Source organism: Pezoporus occidentalis, unplaced genomic scaffold (assembly GCF_034315485.1).
Source record: "Pezoporus occidentalis ecotype Australia unplaced genomic scaffold, CSIRO_AGI_Poc_V1 ctg31, whole genome shotgun sequence".
Lineage (NCBI taxonomy): Eukaryota > Metazoa > Chordata > Aves > Psittaciformes > Psittacidae > Pezoporus > Pezoporus occidentalis.
Window position 1 is genome coordinate 5,107,677 of NW_026915052.1, and position 17,053 is coordinate 5,124,729.

Here is a 17,053-nt window from a genome sequence, read left to right on the forward strand (position 1 = left end):
ATGAAGGTGCATTGGTCTCTTTTATCTTCAAACCAGTGGTAAGGTCTGAAATACTGAGTGAACCAAAAGACCTCATTAACTTCAGATATCAACAACAGCCTAATGTAAAAAAAAAAAAAAAAGAAAGTTAAAAATCCCAAGCATCATCTCAAACAGCCCCTCTCTCATTATCTCAGCCCTTCCTGGAGAAGATCAATAAACAATTTGCATATTTTTTATCAATATTTAATGTAATGCAGCAAGATGCTTTTGATGGTGTGGGTCTTTCTGTGCACTCTTTTAACATGACAGAGACTAAGAGCCCAGCAGGTGCTCAGGTGCTGGGGTCAGTTCCTAGTTAAAAACATTAGGGATTGGTCTGGCTAAATAATCTACAGCTGCCCATCCAAGGGCAGGAGTGAGAGCTCACAGAGCATGGTGATGAATTTTAACGATCTGGGAAGACAAATGAGCCTGAGCTGCCATGCAATTAGTGGGCTGTGGAAAGATGTGTTGGTTCTAAATAAGGGACATGATCTGCTCTTGACTCTCAGTGTGGTAGGAGCCCTCCCTCTGAAGGCCATAATGAGGAAGGTAGATGAGATTCCAAACAGGTTGTCAGAACAATTAAGGGGAAAAGGAGAGCTGATTCAAAATGCAGTATCACCATCAATAGCACAGATAAATACTTATCTTCCCCCTTAAGAAATATGTACTTCTCTTCAAAAGTGGCCATGTGCTCTGGGAATTCCTTTCACTCCCTGTGTACTTAAAATACATATGCTTAAAAATTTTATCCCTGAATCAACCTTTATATAAATATTAAAATAGTTTGGCAGAAAAGGCCTGGTTTTGATCTTGCTTACTAAGGTGTAAATCGGAAGTAGTACCTCCAAACTGTCTGCAATGAGAATAAATTCCAGGATGGTGTATCTTATGAAGATCCATGTTTTGTAGACAGAAACAAAAGGTTGTTTCCATACAGTGATCAGGCTATTGTTCAAGTCTGCTTGGTTGAGTCTTTGAAGCTCTTTGATGAATGTAGGGACTCGGAAAAGCTGAATAAGAGGTTCCTGTGGTCTGCCTGAAGAAAACTCTCAAGTTATTCTTCTGCCTCTGAAGAAATAAAAGTGTATTTTTGAAATGTGTCATTAAGACAAGAATACAAATGTAAAAATTAGTTATGTTCATAGAGGAATCAAATTATGATTGATAGCTAGATGCTAGAAGACCACAGACAAGTTGCGACTTTGCTTATTTGATCAGAAAATAAGTAGTACTCAGAAAATAAGTAGTACTACGAATAAGGCACCAGGCAGGAATAATCTGTTCAATAAATCTAGTCTCACTTTTCTGCCTCAAAAATATCAAAAATAAGAAAGCAATTTCCTTGAAAAATGCTCATTATTTAAACGTATTCACTTAGGGTGATGATAGAAAATTATTATAGATGTGATGTTGGAGCTGCATCTAACAGATCTATTTTTGCTGGTATACAGGTTATTTCTACATTGTCAAGAGAGATGACATGTCACATAGATCACACAGCGTTGTTGCCTTTGGTTGGACAGTGTCACAACCAGTGTGAATACTTGCACGTGCAAACTAAAAATAAGTTTCTACAAATAGTGTTGCATGTTCCGTTATCTTATTCATTCATAGTCACTACTGAGCTGATGAATGATGGCATGCAGTCAGCTTGGTTTTCAGGAGTTCACAAATGCTGTAATGTTTGTGGTGGCAAACACAAAATAACAAAATGAACAGAGCCAGAGATAATTCATGTTCAGAGTCAAGGAAGCAGACACAGGAGGTATTCACTGCATCTTCTCAGGGTTACTGACAAGCTGTGAAAAGCAAGGAGCAGCTGCACCAAGCTTACACCTTTCTAAGTAGCTGCACCAAGCAGCAGGGCCCAGCCAGGTTCTTGGAAGAGAACACAGTCAAGAGATGCTTTTATTAGTGTTGAAGTAAAAATTGGGAAATCTAGAAATAGGGATTGTTCCTCTCCTTATCCATTTGGTGGATAAAGAACTGGTGGGGTGGCTGCATGCAAAGAGTTGTGGTCAATGGCTCAGCGTCCACCTGGAGATGAGTGGGGTCCCTCAGGGATTGGTGCTGGGACCAGTCTTGCTCAACATCTTTGTCGTTGACATGGACAGTGGGATTGAGTGCGCCCTCAGCAAGTTTGCCGATGACACCAAGCTGTGTGGTTCGGTTGATACGCTGGAGGGAAGGAATGCCATCCAGAGGGACCTCGACATGCTTGTGAGGTGGGCTGATGCCAACCTCATGAGGTTTAACCATGCCAAGTGCGAGGTCCTACACCTGGGTCAGAGCAATCCCAGGCACAGCTACAGGTTGGGCAAAGAAGAGATTCAGAGCAGCCCTGCAGAGAAGGACTTGGGGGTGTTGGTTGATGAGAAAAGGAACATGAGCTGGCTTCAGTGTGCGCTCGCAGCCCAGAAAGCCAACTGTATCCTGGGCTGCATCAAAAGAAGCGTGACCAGCAGGTCGAAGGAGGTGATCCTGCCCCTCTACTCTGCTCTCATGAGACCTCACCTGGAGTATTGTGTGCAGTTCTGGTGTCCTCAACATAAAAAGGACATGGAACTGTTGGAACAAGTCCAGAGGAGGGCCACGAGGATGACCAGGGGACTGGAACACCTCCCATATGAAGACAGGCTGAGAAAGTTGGGTCTGTTCAGCCTGGAGAAGAGAAGTCTATGTAGAGACCTCATAACAGCCTTCCGGTATCTGAAGGGGGGCTATAGGGATGATGGGGATGTACTCTTCATTAGGGACTGTAGTGATAGGACAAGGGGTAATGGGTTGAAACTTAAACAGGGGAAGTTTACATTGGATATAAGGAAGAAGTTATTTCCTGTTAGGATGGTGAGGCACTGGAATGGGTTGCGCAAGGAAGCTGTGAATGCTCCATCTGTGGCAGTGTTCAAGGCCAGGTTGTACAGAGCCTTGGGTGACACGGTTTAGTGTGAGGTGACCATGTCCATGGCAGGGGGTTGGAACTAGATAAGGTCCTTTCCAACCCTAACTATTCTATGATTCTATGATTCTATGGTATACTGGCCAGAGAAGAGGTTACAGGTCAATGGCATGGCTACGCAGCCTTTTGTAGCCACCTGGTGCAGCAAGCAGAAGAGAAATCAAGAAATCCAGGGAAATCATGCCTTCTGGGAAACAGTATTTTCACTGTTTTGTTTTCTTCCATCATTGGCATTGTTACAAATTGTGCCGTACAGAGAACTGAGGTATCTGTAAGCTGTGTTTAAGCCCACAAAACACATTTAGACTTCAAGCCGTGTATTTGCATCGTGAACCACTACTTTATTATATGCATTACAGCAGATGAGGACAAAATTATTACTTTTGCTTTGCAGTGCTTACTGAAGAAAAAATCCAAACGTGGGAAATTTGAGATGTTTCACATTTCTATACCACTGAAGTAGAAATGTTATTTCAACTCTAGATTAATTTTCTAATTGATTAATTGGTAGAGCTTTTTTCTGTTTATCCTACTTACCCATGCAGTTTGCTTTTTGCTGAGCATGTGAACATGAGAAGGCATTTTTAACTTGGGTCAGGAAGAGATGATCACTGATACACCTTTTCTGCCAGAACTCTGCCTGGAGGCTGGCTGAGACTGGTCTAATGAACTGATCCTCTCAACTCACCCACCTTGCCCTGACAGTTTCACTTCATATTTCTGCCTCTCTGGCTAAACCTCTAACTATTGACCCAGACTCCAGGTGATGGAAAACTTGTCCATTTATTGCCCATAAAGTTTGCTGTATTGCAGAGAACAGTGATTGGAAGACATAAGTTAAGGAAAAAAGCCCAGAGCTATGCTCATTTGATTGGGGCAAGCTCTGTATCTATTCAAAAGGCTAGATGATGCTAGAGACTTCTGATAATTAGGGTGTTCCCTTTACATTAAAGGGACTATTGACCCATTCTGTCAAATTTAGTAAACACTGTGCAGTTTTTCCTGGGTTAAAACAAGGCTATTCTACGAATGTACAGAATCCAAAGTTTCCAAGGAGTCCTTTGGAAGTATGAGCCAGTTCAGGTGAATGAACTCTTAAATGAGGGACCTGGCCTTAACTCTTAAATAAGGGTCCTGGCCTTGTTCTTTAGACCAAATCCTGAAGATGCTGAATATACTTGTATACCATTAGAATGACAACAGTGAAAAGTAGAGATCTCTATTGACCTTAATATTAGAGTTCTTCTACTGTTGATACACTTGGCCTTATTTTGACATTCAGTGCAATGGTCCATATTGTTCTAGCCAGATTATATTGCAAACTGTAATTCTAGTGCTTGGCCAATAGATGACTGTTTAACACCTTCCAGGTACTAGACAGAATAGATCACTTGCTGGTTAGCAGAACTGCAACCATGTGGCAGAGAGGTACTTTTTCACTGATCTTGGTGGATTTTGAATGAGGAACTCTCATACTAATGAGGACTTTCATAATATGTTTTGAGCTCTGCTGATGAAAATTCCTCCATGGAATGGTATAACAAGGGTTCCTAGAACTGAATATAGAGGTAATTAGAAAAAGTAGTCTACGAAAGTTGGTACAATTTCTGAAATTACTTGAACTATGAATTATTGTACTTCTCTAAGATTACTGTTCTTAATGTGGCCTAAGTATGTTTCAGTTGTTTTTTTTATCCTTTCTTTTCCATCTTTTTACTATCTCTAAAATGATTATGAAAAGGACTGTTTTACTCATTCTTTGGGGTTTCTGTATGCTACATCATACAATATATCCTTTCCTTTAACTATCAACAGCCAAGGTGTGACTGTTTGGCTGCTGTTAACAGCCAGATGCTCACCAGAAGAGATCCACTGACTGCACTGAAATGTCTACTGTAAGAACAGACAGTTCATCATCTGGCCTTTAAAAATAAAGCTGAACTTTTGTTATTCACAGAGAGAATTAGCTGCAGACCGGGATGTTGGTTGTAATATAGAAGGGTTGTGCTTAGATCCTGCTGTGGATATTGAGTAATATTTTAGACAGCAAGACCCTTTGAAACCAAGAGGGTTTTGAATAAACAGGAAGACTTGTGGAATCCAAGTTCATGGAGATACTAAAAAAAATAACTGGATGATTCTTTGAGCAACCTGGTTCAAATTGGGTCTGCTCTGGTTGTGTCAGACAACCTCTGAAGGTCCCTTGTCAGACTAGTCTGTGATTCTAGCATGAATAAATGCAAGATTGGGCCCTGCAGTACTTATGAACAAATGTTTTAAATGCTCAGAGACTCCATGTAGGTTATACAGCCTCTGTGCATTTCATTGCTCAGCAATTTTAAAATGTTATAGAACTTCATTGAAATAAAACACATTCATATTTTCTATTCATGCATTTGTAGCGGGACATGAACATGTGCTAATAAATTCTGACTAAGAGCTTTGAAGTTGTACTGGCCCATTAATGTTTTTTTTTCCTTGAAAATGAGCAATATTTAACATGTAATATTTAACATATGATATTTAACATATGACAAACAAGGCTTGGGAATTACCAGTGACATTAAAGCCATATGTTTGAATGTAGCAGCTTCTCTCTGACCCCAGAGGGAATAAGATCTGGATAAGATTTAGCCTTTTGTTCACTTTCTCTTCGTCAGTTGTGTATCAACTTTGGGTTATGAAAGCTCATTAAAGGGAGAGTAGTGCTGAGATCCCAGACGAACTCCAAAATGCTGGCATCTTTGCACAGCACAAAGGACTACTGTGCATGTATTTCATGGTGCTGGAAGGAACATGGCTGTGTTGGTATGTTGGCTCTCCAATGTACTAAGCTTTACCTCTTAGAGAAGTTGTTTGGGCTGGCTTTAAATCTAGCTTGTTGCAAACTGCTCTTTAACCTATGCCAAAGGCAGGCAAGCTGAGCAAAAAAAGGTGACATTAAAAGACTAGCTCGTTTCCTAACTTTCTTTACTGCCAAGAACACAGTGCATCTTCCTCTGATAAGAAAGGGAATTGAGTGGTATTTTTTGTTGCCTGGTGATGTGCTTAGCTGGCCTCAGCTTGACTACTTTGTTCAGTTTTGTGCACTGTGCTATAAGCAAGAGGGGGATAAACTGGAAGAAGTCCAGAGACCAGCAATTAGCAATCTAGACAGTATGATAAAAAACTGAATCAATAGGGATTGTTTAGTCTACAGAAGAAAAGTTTAACGAGAATAGGCTAATAGTCTTCAAATACATAAAATCCCTTCTGCTGGAAGGAGGAAGGAAATGATCTTACCTTCTTGTCTGATAGAAATAAACAAAGACTGATGCTCTTGAACTGAAGTAACAAAGAAAGTATGGAAGATTCAGGCTACAAATTAGAAAAAACTTTTGAACAGTAATACCATGAATATTATAATAATCTTGTGTGGAGGTTGCACAACTAACAAAAAAAATCTGTGATCCTTCTTTTTTCCCTTCCATTCCTATAATTCTAAGTTTTCACAATAACTCTGATTCTGAACATGTATCTGAGAAGGAGGAATGCTCTGGTAGAAAGTGAGGAATGTAAATGGGGTTAAATCCTTGCTTCTTTGCAAACTTCATGTGTCATCTATGGCAAAACAGAATACATTCTAGAGCTCCTTTCTCCTTTTGCTTTGTTTAACTGAATAACAAACTGCCGGGATAGGATCACAGTGTCTTTGTACAATTGTGAAAAGGTAGAGAGCTTCTTGGTCAGGGTTTGCAGACAATAATGTAGATGTGATTATGCTACTAATCACAGAATCACAGAATGCTTTGGATTGAAAGGGACCTTTAAAGATCATCTAGTCTAAACCCCAGAGTTGCAAGGGGTTTCCACCATCCACATACTCCACACCCCTGAAGTTTCACAGAAATTGTGATATTTAGATTAATTTCATTCAGCTCCATTCTGATTTCGGCTGTCTGCATGTTCCTTCCTTGAATTGTACTTCTTTCTCGGAAGATCCCACAATCTTTAGCATCTTTTATTCTATATTCCTTTGCTTGAAAATGATTATTTTTCTTGTCATATATCAAAGAAGACATCACCTCCACCTGGAACTATTATGGCATATTTATCTGCATTCTGTTTTTTTTAGTTACTTTGGCTTCCTTCTTTTTTTTGAGTAGTTTGAAGTGGCATTTGTTTCATATAAATTGAGGCTTTAGATGTAGATAAAAAGAAGTAACTGTTGATAAGCACTGTGGTCGACACAACGTTATAGTTGCTAACTGATCCACGTCTCACTGGAGTCATTGCAAAGATTTTCACTGACCTCGCTGTGTTATTCTAGCTTTTCATACTTGCACTCATCAATCATGTTCATCAGTGTAGCCCCAAATCTATCTTTTCCTCTTATAATTTTGACATAAAATGTTGGCACTGCCTCTCTGACCAGGACTCAGCAAAATTCCATATAGGTCTCAATCTCTTTCAAATCTCCCTGCATCCCAGTCTACAACCTTTGAAAAACCATTGGAATTAGCTGTGGATTATATTTTGGCACAAACTCATGAGCTGAAGCATTTGGCTGTTAACCCAGATTTGTTATCCCCAGTAGCTACAGCTGGTACAGTTTATGACTGACAGTTTACTGCAGCTATGGTAAGGTGGATTAGGTAACTCTGGCTTTGCCTTTATTACAAACCTTCATGGATGCAGATGCATCCATGCATCATTACTTAAAATAAATGTTACTTTTTGGAGAGACAAATCGGATCTGATTAAAGGATAGTGAATTGATTGGTGCCAGCCACATTTCTTTGTGTTTTAGACCAGTCTGTGTCATGCTCACTTGCAGAAATCAAATTGTGATGTTCAAGGGACAGTCACCATGGCTGTTTCAGTGGAAAATTACCAGACAGACAGACTCCGCTCTGACCTCCCTTTCCCCAGAAAGAAAATTTTGAAGCTAATTTTAAGCATTTGATACATCTTGTACTGTCAGTAAAGAGAAACAAACTTTGCAGGCAGCCTGGTGTTTAATGCAGTTACTCAGAAGTGGAAGCTTCGTGCAGGTCGTTTGCCAGCCTGCCAACTCACCTCCACAGAGAGGACTCCATTTACCATTTTATAGACCTGGCTTATGAGGCAGCCACCCACTGCCTGTCCTATTAAGCTGTGCAGAAAATAGTTCAAGAGTGAAAAGAAACCATAGAGTCTTTTTCTGTAGGCAGTTTTTGAGGGCATTTAGGTGAGAGGGTTAAGAAAAAGAAGTGCTTTCCAGTCGCAGCATCTAAGCCTCCTCACACATTTTGAATGTAAAGAATCTCTCAAGATAAAAAAAAGGAAAAACCCATAATGTATGTTGAGATGCACTGCTTTGGGTTGAGTACAGAACTGACAATGTTTACTAAGTTTGGTCTAAGCATGCCCAATGGATCAGGACCTTCCAGGGATTTATTTACTCACCTCCCTACTTTATCTCTGAATTAAGATAAATCAGCTATCTCTGCTTATTAAGCTAAAGTAAAGCATTTAGCTGCTTGGATCTAGTTTTTTTTCCCAGTGCATGAAAACATTTGTGTTTAGATATGCAGGGAAATCTGCAGTTTGGAATTTAGATGCTTATGGATACAGGCACAGAGACTTTAGTTCCTAATTTTCGCTGAAGTCCAAGGTTTAGGGCCACCAGTTCTGGTGGGCCAGATTTCACACTATAACCTACTTCATGCAACAGTGCACAGAAAGAGAAGCTTTCTGTATGGCAGTAATAACTGATTTCCACATTAATTTCATAATTTCATACAGATTGTTATGATCCATGGGTTTTGAAGACGATGAGATGATGGTGCCAGGATCCCTTGGCATGATATTATTGTACCAGGCATCTAAAACCACAAAAATATTGAATGCATATGGGGTCCTAATGTAGTATCTTCTAACTCCTTTAGGGTTGGAAACAGGTGGTATCCATTAAAAATCTGCACCTGGTTATGATTCCCATTACCCTATCTCAAACTATTCCCAGCTGCAGTTTCCCCACTCTAGGAAAGAGAAGACCCTAGCTATACTGTAAGCAGAGCTGAAAGAGCAACCAATTATTAAAAGGGCCTGGTTTGGGGTTGTTCCCTTTGGTTGTTTTGTTTGTTTTCCTATTAGTAGATCTATTCCCTTTGATGATAGCCTTGTGTAAAACATGGCAGGTATCTTAAAACATATACCTGAGATGTTCTAAAAAGCTGATGCTTTGAATCAGTGACTTCAAATTTTGCTTTTGTGGAGGCCAAGAAGAAATACGTTTGTCTTTCTCACCAAAACATCCTTTCAAATTAAAAATAGCTGAAAAACTGCCTCTGAGATGTATTTACTTTCTCAGAGATGAGGAGGACTCTCCTTGTCTCATTTTGTTTTCCAGGTGCCAAACACAATCCTGACCCTTTGGCAGGGAGTCATACAGCTCAGTCCTGAAGGAGTAACAAGGCAGATACAGTAATGGAAGAAGACTTGCTGAACTGTCTCCCTTATGCAATGCCAGCCTTCCTTTAGACCATTTAACTCAGTCATTTCAATGTTTCTTGTGATTATCAAAGCTTTGGGGAAATATTTCCACTGCACATAAAAAAGGACATGCATCTGTGCCTTTAAAGGATAAGGCAGATTCAAAATATTGCCATGCGGTTTGCAAGTTAAAGACTGCAAATTCTCCCTAGTGTGCCTGTGTTCACCAGATTGATCAAATCTAAAATAAATTATAATTTCCCAGGCTATTGTGTTTAACAAAGCTTTTGAGACATCAGTTGTCTTATTAACATTTATATTCCATTTTTTTTGACTAATATTATCTCAGAGAAATTAAGGAAAGCTTATTAGTATTTGAAATGGTGGAAAGAATATTTTTTGTCTTCTTAGTTCTTAATGAATTCTGTGATGTTGCTAAAGACTTGTATGTAAAATGAAATCATGTATTTCTTCATGGGAGGATAGAATACAGTCCTGGTACTTGGAGTGATTTTTTTAATTTTAATTCTAAAGAAGTAGTGTCAAATGTCCAAGGATTTGGTGTGTATGGGGGGTGGTTGGATTATCTCTTTTAACTTTCATCTATAGAATAACATCCACTGACAGATTAACTGTTTAAAGGCAAGATTCATCCAATGTACAAGCAAAAGCACCTGCCTGAAAAAGTGAAATAGCAAAAGTTATTTCCTTTCTTATCACATAGGATGTACACACCCCTTCTTCAGGGTGACCTATTAATTACAAAAGATAATTGATTATTGAGAATCTTCATAGTGTCAAGTACTATGTAGGAGTGATCAGACAGAACCTGGAACAACACCATTCTTTCCTTAGCTGCCTCAGTCCGCAGATTTTATTTATTCATTGTTTTAAATATTTTGTTGGGTTTTTTTTTTCATTTTATTGACTCTTAATTCTACAAACTGAGTCTTCTCATTCCTGCAGCTTCTGTGGTACAAAAAGGAAAGTGTAGACATGCAAACAGAGTGATTAGTATTTTTTTCTTGTGTTTTAACCATGCCTTTAAAAGCTACTGACTCTTGCCCATTTATCAGGGAATTATTCTGAATACTCTGTAATATAAACCTATAGTGCCTGTAAGACTTCATATAAGAACTCTTATTCCTAGAATTACAGCCTGTAATAAAACTGTGTTGAATCCCTAAGTGCATCCTAACTATGTGGAACATTATCAGGCATAGGCCTCAATGGGAATTTTATGGGTCTGAGAATCATAGAAAGTAGCTGTTGTACCATAAATTCCTTCATGCAGGGATCATTCTGCCTCTCCTTGGTGATACTCAGGAACAAATAATTATATTAACTAAATATAATGCATATCACATATCATGCAGTGGTAATTGTTTGCAGTGGAGTTGCTATATCCCATAGGTTTTAACATAATACTCTAGATTTCATGGTAAATGAACAAATAAATCGTGTTGCCCCCCTAAAATTTCTCTCTGACCCTATCTGTCATGCATGATTCTGCATGATGCATGTATGAATTAAGGAGACATAAAAGACAAGAGCACTGCTCTTGCTTTAGACTGGATTGTGTTACTAGATATTGCTCTGTTGCATTTGAGATTAACGCATTAAATACTCTCACCGAGCAGAACTTGCATATAGATCACATGGTGTGATCAGAACTCAGCCACTGTACTATTTACTCTGTGATTGTTTGGGTTTGGTTTGGGTTTCTTTTTTTGTAAACAAAACAGACAAAGCAGAGTATTTGTATTCAGTGTGCAGTATTCCCATCTGACTGTGCATCTGCAAATTTGTACTTTTTTTGCCGCTTTTCCCAGAAGATATTTTGGGATGAACTGCAGCAATTTATATACAGTACAGAAATGTAATCATGTTGTTTCAGTTTCCAAGATGCATATGGGGCTACACACCATTAAACCTTTTGCATTCGCAACCCCATTGGTATCCACCTGTATCTCTGTATGTGTGGCAGACTGGACTATTAATAATTTCTCATGATAAGCTGGATGCTGTCCTGTCAGCTCTGCTATCTCCCCTTACAGTTGCATAAATCAGCAGCTGTATGTTTCTTTGCTTAGTGCTGTGTTCAGAAGAAGCTTCTCTTCTGAGATCACCTGCTGCTAAATTGGGAGAAATTGATGCTCTGAGGCATCCAGACTTTAGACTTTTTCTGGATATTTTCTGAAACTTACCAATAGCATCACCATAGTTTCTCAAACAGCCTAGTGTTTGTCCTCAGTCTTACCATAAGCATTTCTTGAGAGAGAAAGTTAATCATGGAGCTTTCAGATATTTGTGCTCAATTAACAGAAAATGGATGGGCTGTTAAGGCTTTCCCCATTTACCTGGCAGTTATTTCTTTCTCAGATGCAGTTGAGAAAATCCTTCGGAAAAACAAAGAAAATCCCTCATCTGTGAGAGAAAAGTACAAAGTAGAATATAATCCTGCATTAGTATTTCTTAGCAAAGCCTTCCCAAGTCCTTTTGTGCAGGAAGTTCAGATCTCTACTTAAATGGAGCCATTTTTAAGGTATGTTCTGCATGGGCATGCATGGATCAGTTCTCTTTGTAAGGGCAACAGGGAAGACAAAGTTTTATCATGCAGGATGATTGACACAAAGTAAATTAGACACCCAAACAGAGACAGATCGTACGGTGAAAGCATAAATCACTGAATATCCTAATACTCTGCAGGAATTATGTCTGGTAACTGTGCATGCTAAAATTGAGGTTCAGTCAGTCAAACATGGCCGTATGGGAAGACTGAGATACTCTTGCAGCTGAGTGGTTGTGAAATCAGCCTGCTCCTAGAGCAGCTTGTAAAATGTTCAGCTTGGCATTACCTCACCTAATGTGCAACTGGCATTAAAACTTCCCCTGAAGCAATACATTTAATTGCATGCTCTACTAGAAGAAAAAGAACTCTTAATTGGTCCCAGATCTATTCTATCAATAAAGACAAATTATTTCCCCTTTTTTGTTCTGATCTAAATACAAAGTATTTAGAGAGATTTCTAGACAAATCAAAATCTTTGTTGAAAGAATAAATCTTGTGTTACTTACGCAAATCTTAACTGCTTATACCAAAAAATGGCTTTAAGTATATCAAATCTGTTTCTCACAAGAAAATCTTAGTTAAATATTTTGCATGCTATATTCTAATGTGCCTCAGTTGGCTGTTTCCATTACTGCCTTATTTATTATGAAGTACTGTCAGGACGAGTGATAAATTTATCTGTAGCACTGTTTATTATCATTTTAACAAGCAAGGACAAGATTCTTTAAATTGTGCTATTGTGTTAATTGAGAGGGTGAAGTTTTATTCTCATGGTTCAATTTTCTAAAGAAAAAAAGGCAACAAATAAAAAACAGCAAACAAAAATGAGCAAGAAAGCTGGGCCTCTTTTCCTTCCTGTTCCATTTAAATACCTATAGCAGCATGAATGAAACATCACCAAACAATTGCATCCCCCTAGCCCCCAGGGAGCTAACATACTTTATCAGCATTTACAACAAAAAGAACAAATATAAGAATCTCAGTATTACCATGACTTCAATTCTCTTCTCCATGCATTATTGTTTATTTCTTTTTTAAACTCATTCTAAAGAGCTGCATGTTGCAATTCCCAGCTCTGTGCAGGAGAAGCTCTAATAATGGGTCAGAATTCACATGCACACTCACACTACATACACTTTTTTTTTTTCCTTTCATGGTACAGCAAAAGATATTATCTTGGTAATTCTCTATTCATGGTGTTGTACCTCTTTCCACTAATCCAATGCAGAACCAGATTACCAACCAAGCCTTTTGAAGCCTTGATGTTATTTTGCTTGATAAATTGGGCACAAGACTAAAATTGAAAAGAAATCCTGTTTTTATTATTGGAGACAAATCTAGCAAGCAGGAAGCATATGTTGTGCTTTGGACCACATGCTGGGGAGAGGGAGCTAGAGGGCTCTCACACCAATCAGTTACTTCAAACAATACCCGGCATCCACCTGGGACAGAGCCTGTGCCATTAGTCCTGACTGGAGCAGCTTTCTAATGCCACCAGGCACCCTCAAGGAGCAGAGAAATCCACCTGACAAAATGTCACCGGGAAAAGAGAAAAAAAAAATCAATATGTTGGATATTGATTTGCATTATTTTTTTCCGTAATTTGATACAGGAATATGCTGATCAAGTGGAGGTGGTGGGTGGAAGAGGTATGTTTCATAAGCTAGCAAACAGCTTATGTGAAAGCTTTAATGTTAGTGAGCTAATGCAAGGATCACAATAAATGCAGGGGCAAGCAAGTGCTGTGTTTTTCAAAGGGCAATGTTGAGTATTGATCTGTATTAGAAATGATAATGAGGTTATTTTGTGCCTCAATGAAATAGCTTAACTGTTTCAGTGCTTCAAACGCATCAGAGTTAAAGTGCTGGGAGCCTATGAATTTTTAACACCTCCAACTCCAGTTCCTAAATTTTTTCTGTCTTTCCAACAGCTATTTCAGTTTTATATTCCTGGGCTATAGCAGCTACTTTTAGACAGTTTCAGCTTCCCATTTAATGTAACTGCTTGTGAAATAGTAGTTACTTAAATCCACCCCCACAGAAATGAGCTTTTCTTTGCTAACATCTTTCAGAGTCTTTCATGTTTAAAATATTTTAAGTAAACTGAAGGAGTGAACCTTTCAGCTTTTCTGAACAGAGGTGAAGATCAGTTCTTGTGACGAATGCAGGAGATCCTTGGTAATTTATTCCAGAATTATCTTGGCTTGCTTTGTTTTGATCAATATAAAATATTTCCTAATTCTTCAGGACCCTTCTGCTGATTTGTGTATATGTAATGGTTGCTTGGTTAGTGAAGCGATATGAATAAATTATTAATGTGAAGGCCAGATTCTGATTTAGTAAGTAATGGCTCAACATTTGTGATTGGGCTAAGGCTAGCAGCAGCAGCAACATAAAGCATGATGTGGAAAGGAAAGCTTTGCTGTTACAGCTTTCTGCTGAAGAAAAGAATTTTATCATAAGATTACCAGAATCTCTAGTTTCTGGTGAATATCTTTTGGTTTTCAGTCTAACCTATTTCCAACAGTTGTTGGAAAGCAAGATATAAAACAGGAGAACCAGTTAAAGTGGATTTCAATTTTGGTGATGTACATGAAAAGATTCTGCAAAGAGAGCAATTTTTTCTTTTTGTACTAATAGTGTTTAAGTATCAAAACCTATTTGCACAGCTAAAAATATAATCCTGGCTAGCATTCCAGAATTTAAACTACCATCATTCCTTTTTCTTTGTAGCTGTTCAAATAAAGTAAAAAAAAACCCAGAAAACTATAAGCAATCATTTCTAGACATGCCAAGCTAAAGCTATCTGTGTTTCATTCAAAATTAATAATATCAAAAATAGTGTAATCTGATTCAAAAAAATGTGCTAAAGCTAGGACAGGTATGTATAGGAATATATTCCTATTATTCTGAATCATGTAGTTACATTTTGCAAACATTCTTTTCTTGATTTAATTAGAATTAATTTTAAAATTATCCCCAGGTTTATAGCATGGCAGAGAAAATGCTTCAAAACCATGAATTTTTCACCATTTTCAGATGTTGTGTGCTAGAGCTGCAGTGAAGCAATAATGATTTACACCGACTGTTGACCCAGACTGGTGGGTTTAAGTGGGTTGTATTTTCTCTAGGAATTGTTGTTTCTAAATAACAAGGACATTATAAATGATATCCCAAGGGCATGATATTAGAAATGGTTGGTGGGAGCTGATGTTTTTATCACTGATGTAAACAGGAATTAGGCACCAGCAAGTGCTTCTGGGAATGCTCCTGTTAAAATTCTTTCGTTTTCTTTTGCAGATCGAATCAGAAGGCTGTGACCCAATTCTGGATGTTGTTTTTTTTTTGTTTGTGTTTTTGTTGTTTGTGTTTTTTGTGTTTTTTTTTTTTTGTTTTTGCTGTTGTCTTTTTTTGTTTGGGGTTCCCCCCCCCCCCCCCCCCCATGATTATAGACAGATGTATTTCCCTGCTTCTAGTTTAGATTGCTTTTCAGACTGATTGTGAGTTGAATTGCCCCTCTTGGTGCCCTTCCTTTTGCAATTGTATGTGTAGGGGCTGATATTTAGAATCAACCACATATCTTTGGTGTTATTCTTGACAGCGCCTGTGACATCTGAGGTCAGGCCTAGCTTGTCTTGCCCAGCTACTTTGCTCTTTCTACACTAAAATTAGTGTACATGAAAACTTATTTGTGGCAAGCAGCTGTTCTAGCTTTTCAGTCTCTCTAGGGCAGAAGGTTGGGAATAGCAGGAGGAGGGAGTAAGAGAGGTCAACGCCTTCAAAGGAGCTTTAGGTATTTGAAAGGAAAGTAAAAAAATCAATTGCCTAAAGTGCTAGACAGGAGCCACTGTGAAGTATCTGGTTTCAAAAGCCCTGCAGAGTGCTGCTTTGCCATTGTTAGTGGTACCAGAAAAGAGAAACAAACAATTCTTTGCGATTTAAATAATCAATACCTCACACATTGAAAAGCAAACAAACAAAACGCCCCAAGCTCTAACTTTTCTGAAGTTTAATCATTGGTCAAAGTTAGTTGTGTCCAATTATTGCATCATGTGTGTTGATGTTCACCCTGTAGTTTATAACATCTCAGCTATGCTTTCCCAAGCAACCATGACACCCCATTTATCACTATCTAGCCAGAAATATTTTGAAATACAGATAAGCTGTTAGCTATTAGAGCAGCAGTGTTCAGGAGCTCTTTTTACTGATTTACAGCCTGTCCCAAAGTGACTAGCTATTTACAGAGGTCTGAGAGCGGGAGCTGGTTTTTATGAACCATGATCATGGTTTCCCATTGATTTCACAGGGGACTTTGGAGGAATAAAAAAAGGCAGCAGAAAAGGTCCCAGGTTATTCTTGTCCAAGGCATATGCTGTGACCCCACTGTCCTGCTCCTTCTTTATTAATAGCTACATTGAGTCATAATAGTTTTTGTAATGCTTTGTGGGGTGTCTTGTTATTAACTTCTCTTTATTCTGTAAAAAAAAAAAAAAAAAGGTTGTAACTCTTTGTTTCCTATTATTTAACTGGATTTAAACCTTAACACAACATTGCTCTTGATACTATGGTTATTTTTTCCCTCTGATAATCTCCAGTGAGAGACTCTGTCAAAAGCCCTTTGAAATTGCAAATGATTTACACCCTCCACATCCCCTTTACCCACTATTTTATGAACCTCTGCAACACATTCAGGAAGGCAAAGAGGCATGATTAACTCTTACGAAAGCTCTGCTGGTGTCATCCTATCAGTTGATATTTATCTATGTGCAGTATTTCTCTGTCTGTAATTGCACACTCCAATCTGTTTCCCCACTAGTGAAGTGACCCCTCCAAATTGGCTGTCTTATGCTTGCTGTAAAAACCATTACTGGGGAATATCCAGCTTGGCTTTCAGTAGGGAGAGGAGATCTTGGAAAAGATCTTAAATCAGGTGCTCTGTGTGAAACAGAAGCTGTAAGTCCTATCACGCAAAGTGAAAATATATTCCGATTTGTAGATGTGTGCTTGTCCAGAACTGGCACTGCCCCTGGGGTGTAGTAT